The sequence below is a fragment of the Scomber scombrus genome, chromosome 1, assembly GCF_963691925.1.
Source record: "Scomber scombrus chromosome 1, fScoSco1.1, whole genome shotgun sequence".
In the NCBI taxonomy this organism is placed as follows: Eukaryota; Metazoa; Chordata; class Actinopteri; order Scombriformes; family Scombridae; genus Scomber; species Scomber scombrus.
The window spans coordinates 35,025,364-35,035,376 of NC_084970.1; the positions used below are offsets into that span (position 1 = coordinate 35,025,364).

Sequence of the window (10,013 nt, forward strand, 5' to 3'; positions counted from 1 at the left end):
TTTATTTAATATAAAAAGTTATATTGTAAGATCATGCCAAACTAGTTGATATGGTGTTTTATTGATAATTTACTGTTTTTGATACAAAGTTTTTATGGTTACAACACTTAGACATTTTTGCCATAATCCTCTAATATATTCTCTCAAAATGGATTAAAAGCAGCAATTTGATGCTGGGTCCACAAAAAAAGAATGTGTGCAAGTTATTCATACGTTTATTGTCACATTTTAACGCCTTTTAAATTTTACTAAACCAGATGGACACAAACAAAGGTAATTGAGCCATAAACACCATCACATCACAACAGGGAGGGGTTTCTGGGCTTTGACAAGCTGAGCAGGATGAAGGAAATCACCAAACGTATCCTTTACGCTGGGAATCTTTCTGGAAATCTACTAATAACCCCTTTTACCTGAAACAATCATCATAAACATTATTACACTCCTTCAGTTCTCTGTTATATCTTACAGCACAGATAGAATGCACTGTTAAGACTGTAAAAAAGAAGAAAACTATATAAAAATAATATGATAAATAAATAAAAAGTGGTCTTGAGTTGATTTTTGTAGTTACATTAAAGTAGATCAGCATATTCAGACTTACAGACTTAATCACTTCTGTTGCGTCAGTGATTCAGTCTTTCTGAGTTGGTACTTACTCATGATTGTGTGTGGAAGAAGAGTGAAGGAAATATGTTTTTGTTAAGTACTTGATACTGTTTTATTGTTTGCATATTCTGGATTCCTGGGCACTGACGCTCATGCTAGTTGATCATTCCACTCACATCCTTGTTGATATAACTTTCCTTTTGGATATACTTGGTTTCCAAAAGCAATGTTAACCATAAACAAAAGAAACAAGCTTTGTGTTTCTGTTCGAAAAACGCTTTGAGTTGATTGGCTGTGAATAAGTCCATACAATACAAATAGTCTTATTTTCTAGCTCTGGGTGCAAAAAGGATCGATTGCAGGTATCGTTTGACGGAAGACCTTTCGATACTACTTGGTATTGATTTATTTCGGTTGATACCTTAAAATCTGTGTAAAGTCAATTCATTGATTTACTTCTAAACATCAACGTTGGAAAATGGTTACAGAAAACATGTGAAAGGGCTGATAACTACGCAGTACTGAATTGTGGAGATAGAGCCTTAAACTGTTTCTCACCATCTAATTTTTCCTGATTTTCTGAGCCTGCAAAACTGCTACCCCGTGACGTAGTGGGCCCCTCCCCTACTATATAAGACCGAGAGTCCACTCTCCTCAGTGGTTAACCTCCCTAGTGGCCAGTTATTGTTAATATCTAACACTACTACTACTACAGTCTACAGTCAGCCGCCGAGCTAGCCGCTGAGCTAGCAGCAGAAAGCTCTCAGACGTAGCCATGTCCATGTTTCTGGTAGAGGTGGTGACTTTGATTTGAAGTGTAATTTAATAGGTAGATTCTTGATGTGTTGATGAAGAAGGAAACCACCGCTGACACGTCTCAGTTGTATATTTTAAAGGTTTTATTACAAAGAGATCAGTGTTACATGTCCAATCTGAGAGAGTCCTGGCCTGAAACTTCTCCTCTCTCCAATTCTTACAAGAATATATATATATAGTACCCAAAACAAAACTCCACCTTCTAAACAGATGGTCAGTCAAGAGAAACAGCCTCTGGCCTGTCCTTTATGGCTAACTTTTAACCTTTAACCTAAGTAAACATCTACTTTTGGAAGACATACAAGACAAAGACATGACGTCTCAAGTTATCACAGGATAAGGGCAATCCGGACACTATATATTGACAGGTGACACTCAGTAGGGGGCGGGGTTTCAGCGAACTCGCCGGTCACGCCCACAGTGATTGGGAGAAGAGAAAGAGGCTGATTTTTACACAACTTTGAAGCCTAATTTCATATATTTGGCGATTTTTTTAATCATTCAAATTTTGCAGGGTGGTTAACAACACACTTTTCTGTGGTATGTCAAACTCAGAACACATATTTATTCTTACTTTACACGGACTTTAAGGTATTGAGTAGCGATGCCCAGCCCTAGAAACAGGTAACACTGTGTGTAAGAATAGACCATCGAGTTGGTTATCACATTGTGATATTCAAATAAATCTTTATTCAACATTTTACTCACCTCTTGAACTCGTGAGGATGTTTTCATAAAACGTAACATTGCAGACTAACAATATGTTTTTTTAATCATGATGTGCTATTTATAGTTCATAATGTAATGTTTATTTATCATTTATTTCTCTCAAAGTTGTTGCCCTTCCTAGAGGACTACAGATGAAAACTAACCTCTTGACTAACTCTGACACATTTACATTGTGGTGTGAACTAAAATGTTGATTGATGTGTTACTGTCCCCAAATAAATCTTAAATTAATAAATATAAATAAAAAGACATCTGTACCTTTAAACCAAATTAAAAAAGTCTACTAAAAGCTCCTCAGCTATGCAAACATTAACTCTGCATTTTATCTCATGTATGTATATAATCTTGCTTTTAACTTGTTAAACACACATTTGTCACTTCTAGCTGACATTGTGGGTGTGTGAGTGCTGCTGTGTGTAACTTTGTATTATGTGATTTGTTTTATTTCTTTGTACTGTTATGTCTGCTTTAATTGTGACACACAGCCAAGGGACTGCAATCTGGTACAGCACATTAAATGGTGACATTTGCATGATCCCTTACAAATAAAATAAATAAGTGAATAAAATAAAAGTGGCCAGTGGGAACTTGGTGGCAACATGTTGACAGATTTGATGGATAATGTTATAATAAAAGTCCAGGTGTAGTTCCGGCCTTGTTATGAGGAGGAAGTTTACATTGATTTGTAGACCTGATAAGAAACACAAGTCAAACATGATGCAGGAACTTCTCTATTCTTTCCTCTTGACATGGGACTTTTTTGTCAAATGTTCACCCAAGACAAAGATCATTAGGGAGATTCCAGCTGATGTTGCTCAACAACATCTGCTGAAGCAGCATCTTCCTGCAAAAATATCATTAGTGTAGATGTTTTATTGCCACTGAAACCACCCATAAGAATGAGTTTCCTCTGCAGCTCCACGCCTCCACCTTATAATGTGAGCTGATGAAATCTTTTGTTATGAAAAGCAGTGAATTATCTATCAGGATGACTTCACCTGAAAACAAATCTTTACTAAACAGGTTGAACAGTCCATAAAAGTGACATGGACCGTGATCTTGACTTGCTGTTGCTCACATAGCAGACATTCCTCACGGTGCTTACATTAATGTGAGGTGATGCAATCTCTGCCCTGCCGGTATAAAGGTCTGTCGCCTGCTTTTAGACGCACAGTGTGAGCTCAAGTTTCTGTGACAAATCCCACTTGTCAAATCATATCAGCTGATGCAATTCGGCTCCAGCCTTTAACAAACATGCAGCATTTTTCTCTTCTTTTTAGTAGTAGTACTTTCATTAATAAGGACACAGCTCATTAATTAACATTTCTAGTTGACTAATTTTCAGCTCTACTGAAACCAATAAAGTGATTGCAGACAAAACAGGAGATAATGAGATGCCATAAAGACAATAGCAACAGGATAAGTATTCTCAAGACACAAGCAGGAAACCGCTAAACATTAGTACAATAATACAGATACATTATGCACTATTGGGTACATGTAGTCATGCAAGTATAAGAGAAGGTAACTAAAACACAACCAAGCAATAAGACATAAATTAAATATGTCTTTTTTGCCTGTCACGATAACTACTTTTGTTGGATGATATATTGTCTCTGAAATAATCGCGATAAATTATATTATTGTCATTTTAAGACCATTCTATGCAGGCTAACATGGTAATATTGGTTTAAATACCATACTTTCCTATTTGAAAGGTGCTAGGACCCCCTTAGTTTCACCTTAATTATTTACACCATACCTGTGCCTTCCTTGTATCTTATTTTCAGTGAGATGGGAATAGTAAGGAATGAGTGAAGAAAGGATTTTCTGTTATGAAGTAAATCTGTTCAAGTCTCATATCTTATGTTTGTTTAAGTCGTCAGTCAGCCTGTCAGAGATTAGAAAGGGTTTTTTCTCCTTTGATAACTTCGGAAAGACAATTGACGTCACAATTTTTTGTTCTTCACATCAAACACACTAACACTAATCGTGTAAATTATTTTTAAGTTAGTTAAAGGTTAATTGTCATTGCTCATTTGGAAAAAACACCTTAATATCCATGTAAAAAGGAAAGAAACAGAAATTTAACAATGGTGTTTATGGAAAACCTTTCCATCCTTTCAGTTTGATTGTTTTCAACACTCCATTTCCTTCCAAACTTCCCACAATTATGCGGTGACTGATAAGAGTCATTATCAGCTCCATGCAGCCAACCTTACTTCCCAGACAGTTGATTAATTCAGAGTTTCTCAACATCACACTGCAGGTATTTTATGTTATCCAATCCAATCCAACTTTATTTGTTAAGAACTTTAAAAACAACCACAGTGGAACAAAGTGCTGTAAAGAAGAAAATACATAATAAAAGGCATAACAGCTCGCATGAGGCATAGAATTGCATATAAAATACAAATAAAATTCATTAAAAAGACATAAAACATGAGTGAAAATAACAGCCATACAATAAAAACAATAAAAATCAATGTCTCACAAGATGTCAAAGGCCAAGGAGAAGAGATGAGTTTTAACAAGAGATTTAAAAACAGACAGAGAAGAGGCCTGTCTAATGTGCAGAGGCAGATCTGCGTGAATTACTGTCTCAAAGTGCTGCCTCGGAAGAATTGGCTTGATTTTGGCCAGCTGCCTCAATTGGAAAAAGCTTGATTTAATGACCACCCTGATCTGACTGTCAAGCTTAAAATCAGAGTCCACTTTAACCCCTAGGTTTGTGATGGTTGGTTTGATATACTGGGCCAAGGAACCCAGATCTAGAGGGGGGGGGGTCCCAGTGGTGTCGTACACCTGTTTGGTCATTTTGGTATTGCTTATTTATAATTGGGTTGTGTGAGAGTGTGTGTTCCTGCACGTTTCCCTCCACAGCTGTCCTGTATCAGTCTCGTCAGCCCTGCCCTTCCTTCAGTGTCCTCCCAATCAATCAACACCCAGTCTGTTCTTGTGTAGTCGCTGGCTCCCCATCAGCATATTTCAATCAGGAGAGACCAAGCGGGGAGTTCTGGTCCTCTGAAATTATGCCAACGCGGAAGTAACTTAATGACTTTTGTTGTGATTTGGCCCAAGATTGATTGATTGAAGTCATGAGCCAACACCACCAGTGTCTGGATTTATCTTGCTGTTGCTCAGGACTGATGTCCTTCGATTCAAAAATTATCCCTGCAGAGTCCAAACGCCAAAGACTTTGACATTATCTAATCATTAATATCATCGGTGTAATAAACATTCTTTTTACTGCATTCTTTGGTCTCTCCTGATTGAAATAACAGCAAGGAAATGATGAGCTTTGACAGAGATCAGTATGAGCTGTGAGAAGGATCAGAATGACCGAAGAATGAGAAATCAAACTATGACGTGAGCAAACAAAAAGATGGTCTTCCTGTCTGAACTTTCGCAAAGCTTCATTAGTTACAGTTAATAATAAAGTCTTGATTTGTTCTAATCAGCAAACTTTTTTGGTTTTCTGCAAGTCTGCACCCCCGTCAACCTGCCAAATGCCCCTACAATGATGTTTCCTTTGTCTCCATGTGGTTTAGTCAAATTTAAAGGGGTTAAAACATGAAAATAAACGTATGAATAACTTGCACACATTCTTTTTTTGTGGACCCAGCATCAAATTTCTGCTTTTAATCCATTTTGAGAGAATATATTAGAGGATTATGGTAAAAATGTCTAAGTGGTGTAACCATAAAAACTTCAACTTCAACTTGCTTAAAAACAGTAAATTGTCAATAAAACACCATATCAACTAGTTTGGCATGATCATACATTATAACCTTTATATTAAATAAAGGTAATGGAGTACAATTGTTCTAAATATTACATTTAATCTGGTAACCATGGAGATCAGGAAACATTTATGTCATTATTAGTTTAAGTCCACTTAAAAATATTTAATATGTATCATTCTTTTGTGGTTACACAATTTGACATTTTCAGGAGTATTCAGTCTTACTTTTGGTTAAAAAAAATGGTGCAAATGTCATTTCAAATGATATAAAACCAACAAAAATACAAAATGTACATTTAAGATATTTTTGAATAACTCATCTTGCCAACCCTTATTTGTCATTGACCCAGATATATTGCAATGGGTAGCATTATCAGTACACCAGCATGGTGGATACTGAATCTAATTTTGATACTTTCACAAATCTAACAGACACAACAGAGGGAGCAGTGTGTCCAACAACTCTGTCTAGTTTTTCATATTTCTGGCCTCTGAAAATTGAAGACTGATGGTGTTTTCGAACCTGAATTCCTAATTAATTTTCCATCTTGATAGGATTTTTTTTGGGCAGATACAAACACCATAATTATACTCCTCCTTCAGGTTTATTGAATGATTTGGTTTTTATTTATGGATTTGACAAAGACACAGACAAAATAATAACATGTAAAAATGAAAACACTTATTGTCAACATGATTCCAAGATGTTAGAAGAAAAAGGAGACATAAAACATTTAGTATAAAAAAAGTAAACTATACATTTCATATGTAAAGACTTAATGTGTAGCTGAAGCCTGTTCCACAACATAATGGGATAAAAAAAAAAAGATTTACTCGAGGCACTTTACAAGAACACACTGGCATCATTATTGCGGTATGGACCATTGTTATCTGAGGACAAATATCGACCACCAAATATACCATTGTTAATATTGTACATATAATGCAGCTTCTGTTGATCAACTCTGAGTCCTGCCCCTCTTAATTCATCGCTACCAACATGAGTTTGAGGGAATGCATTTAATAGATACCTAATAATATTTTTGTGCATCACTTGTTCCTGTTTTCAAAGCGACAGACAGCTCATTTGTTCTGGTTAGGTGTGTCTGGGGCACATTTAGAACACATTTTTATGCACTGAGGTAAATATAACACAGAGAGGGAGACACTTGTGCTGTGTCTCAAACCACATATTTCTGTTAGTACACTGTCTACCATGATTATTATTATTAGTTAAAACTAATAATTTAGTTAACTGACTGACAATACTGTGAGTCTTACAGTTTTTATGGGCATGGGTATGAATGTATGTGGGTATGGGTGAGATATGTATATATTTTATATTTATGCTGCAATTGGACTGCTCAAATGGAGTTTAATTGTACACTTGCAATGACAATATCTATCTATCTATCTATCTATCTATCTATCTATCTATCTATCTATCTATCTATCTATCTATCTATCTATCTATCTATCCATCCATCCATCCATCCATCCATCCATCCATCCATCCATCCATCCATCCATCCATCCATCCATCCATCCATCCATCCATCCATCCATCCATCCATCCATCCATCCATCCATCCATCCATCCATCCATCTATCCATCTATCCATCTATCCATCTATCCATCTATCTATCTATCTATCTATCTATCTATCTATCTATCTATCTATCTATCTATCTATCTATCTATCTATCTAGTTTTCTTATCCAGAACATTTTACTTGATATTTGCCAAATCATTTAATTGTTTGCATGAGGCATTATCTTCACTTCATCCAGTCTGGCCCTCCATCAAACATTTTCTAAACACGCCCCTATCCCTCTGTTGTGATTTCAGAGCAACACGTGCCCCAATACTGGGAAACTAAGAAGGTGGGTGGATGGTGTCTGACAACTGTTTAATCTTTTAGTGTTATATAAAAATGTGTGATTTACATCACCCATCCACAACTTTCGAACACTGTAATCCCTGCTGTGAAATTACTGTGATGTGAAAAAATACATTTTTTTGCATTAATACTGTATTTATTATTATAGAGTCTATATCTGTATTTATTTATGTATGTTAAGCCTTTAAAAAAAACAAAGCTTTCTTTCTGAGACTTTGCTCCAGCCTGCTGGCAATTAAGATGAATACAAATACTTTAACCCCCCCCCCCCCCTTTCGGAATTTCCTGTTTTGAGTCCAAGAATGTGGAAGGAGGAAATGTTCACTCCCGAGTGATCACTACAGCAGCTGAGGTTGAAATTTAACTTTTAAACCAAACTGAACTCAGTATGACCTGCACTCTCAGGATTTTCTATGGATGTTTTCCCCAGAATTTGGGGGATAAAAGCTTTTAAACATGAAGCCCCTTCTTCCTGGAATAATGCACAGAAAGCCCGGAAATCATCAGAGCGGCTTACTATGGAGGAATTTAAAGGGTCAAGAAAATATTATACTGTTAACTGAGTGCAAACTGACTGCGTCTTTCAATTCAAACTCCATTCTCACAACTCAAGTTGCAAGTCAGACTGTAAATAAGGACTAGAAGATCAAGTCTTGACCCTCAAATCCATGTCATTACTTGCATGATGCAACAATTATATTATTCATATTATTATCATTAACATTATTATTATTATCTGTAATCGTCTGTGGACAAGCTTATATAAACTGGGATTTTCATAAACCTTCATAAAACATATTTTTCTTGTATTCATCTGCAATATAATGTAATGTAAACTATTAAAGTCAAAGCTGCCACAACTTAATTGTTCAATTATTATGCAGAATTTGGGCGGATAAAAAAAAAAATCAAAAGTGCGTTTCATGCACGCAACAGCTGCCTGACCTCTCATACTAACACAAAGCTAATGTCACGCTTGTGTAGCGGGTTGAGCCAAAAAGCAGACAGTCTTGGAAAACCGGCATTTTATTGGCCAACTCAGGAAAAAACAACTATGTAAGTAACTCAAGCCACATTGGCAGCAAAGAAAACACAGTAGGACAACACAGTGCAAAACAACGGAGGGAACTCAGACAAAGACTGAACTGAAAACCAAAACCGATATAAACACGGGGTAATAACTAAACAGGACACAGGTGAGTGTATCAAGACAAGGTGAAACACATGAGGCAATCATCTAAGACAGGGGAAACACAGGAAGGAATACATTTTCAAAATAAAACACGAACTACACCAGGATGTGACAGCTAATAGCGAAACAGTTAACCTTCCTGTCGTCCTACCGGGTCAAATTGACCCCATCTCTTTTGACTGTTCCTTCTTTCCTTCCTTCCTCTTTCTTTAATTTTTCCTTCGTTCTTCCCCTCCATCCCTCTTTCTTTGCTCTTCCTTCCTTACTCCCTTCCTCTTTTCCTTTCTCCCACCCTCCCTCCTTCCTTCTTTCCTCCCTCCCTCCCTCCTACCTTCCTTCCTTCCTTCCTTCCTTCTTTCCTCCGTCCTTCCTTCCTTCTTTCATCCGTCCTTCCTTCCTCCCTTCATTCTTTCCTCTGTCTTTCTTTCCTTCCTTCCTCCTTTCCTCTTTTCCTTTCTCCCTACCTCCCTCCTTCCTTCTTTCCTTCCTCCCTCCTACCTTCCTTCCTTCCTTCTTTCCTCCCTCCTTCCTTCCTTCTTTCCTCCATCCTTCCTTCCTTCCTTCTTTCCTCCCTCCTTCCTTCCTTCTTTCCTCCATCCTTCCTTCCTTCTTTCCTCTGTCCTTCCTTCCTCCCTTCCTTCTTTCCTCTGTCCTTCTTTCCTTCCTTCTTCCCTTCCTCTCTTCCTTTCTCCCTCCCTCCCTCCTTCCGTCTTTCCTTTCCTCCTTTCCTAACTTCCTTCCTTCCTTAATAAAGGAGACTGGATTCGTATTTATTTAGCTTGTACAAGCAGAGCGTTTCACCAATGCAACAGACAACAGGAGGGGTTAAGGCAGTTATTATTTGTACAGCATGGTGTTATGATGGTCAAGACTCTTTTTTACACAACATCGCCGGCGTTGCTGAGGAGTAACGCCAAACTAATGTAACGAGTAATTGATTACTTTCCACAGGGAGCAATTAAGTAAAGTAACACAATACTTTTTAAATTAACGAATAATGTGTAAGTAACGACCCCAACAC

The 10,013-nt window shown here is 37.1% G+C and overlaps 1 long non-coding RNA gene across 1 annotated transcript in view; it reads left to right on the forward strand.

Moving 5' to 3' along the window:
- The first annotated feature begins 1,864 nt into the window (after nucleotides 1–1,864).
- LOC133987584 (uncharacterized) overlaps nucleotides 1,865–10,013 on the forward strand; it is a 54,442-nt gene continuing 46,293 nt past the window's right edge. Inside the window, exon 1 of the long non-coding RNA XR_009925577.1 lies at nucleotides 1,865–2,016. This is a non-coding gene — a long non-coding RNA (uncharacterized LOC133987584). The remainder of the gene's footprint in view (nucleotides 2,017–10,013) is intronic.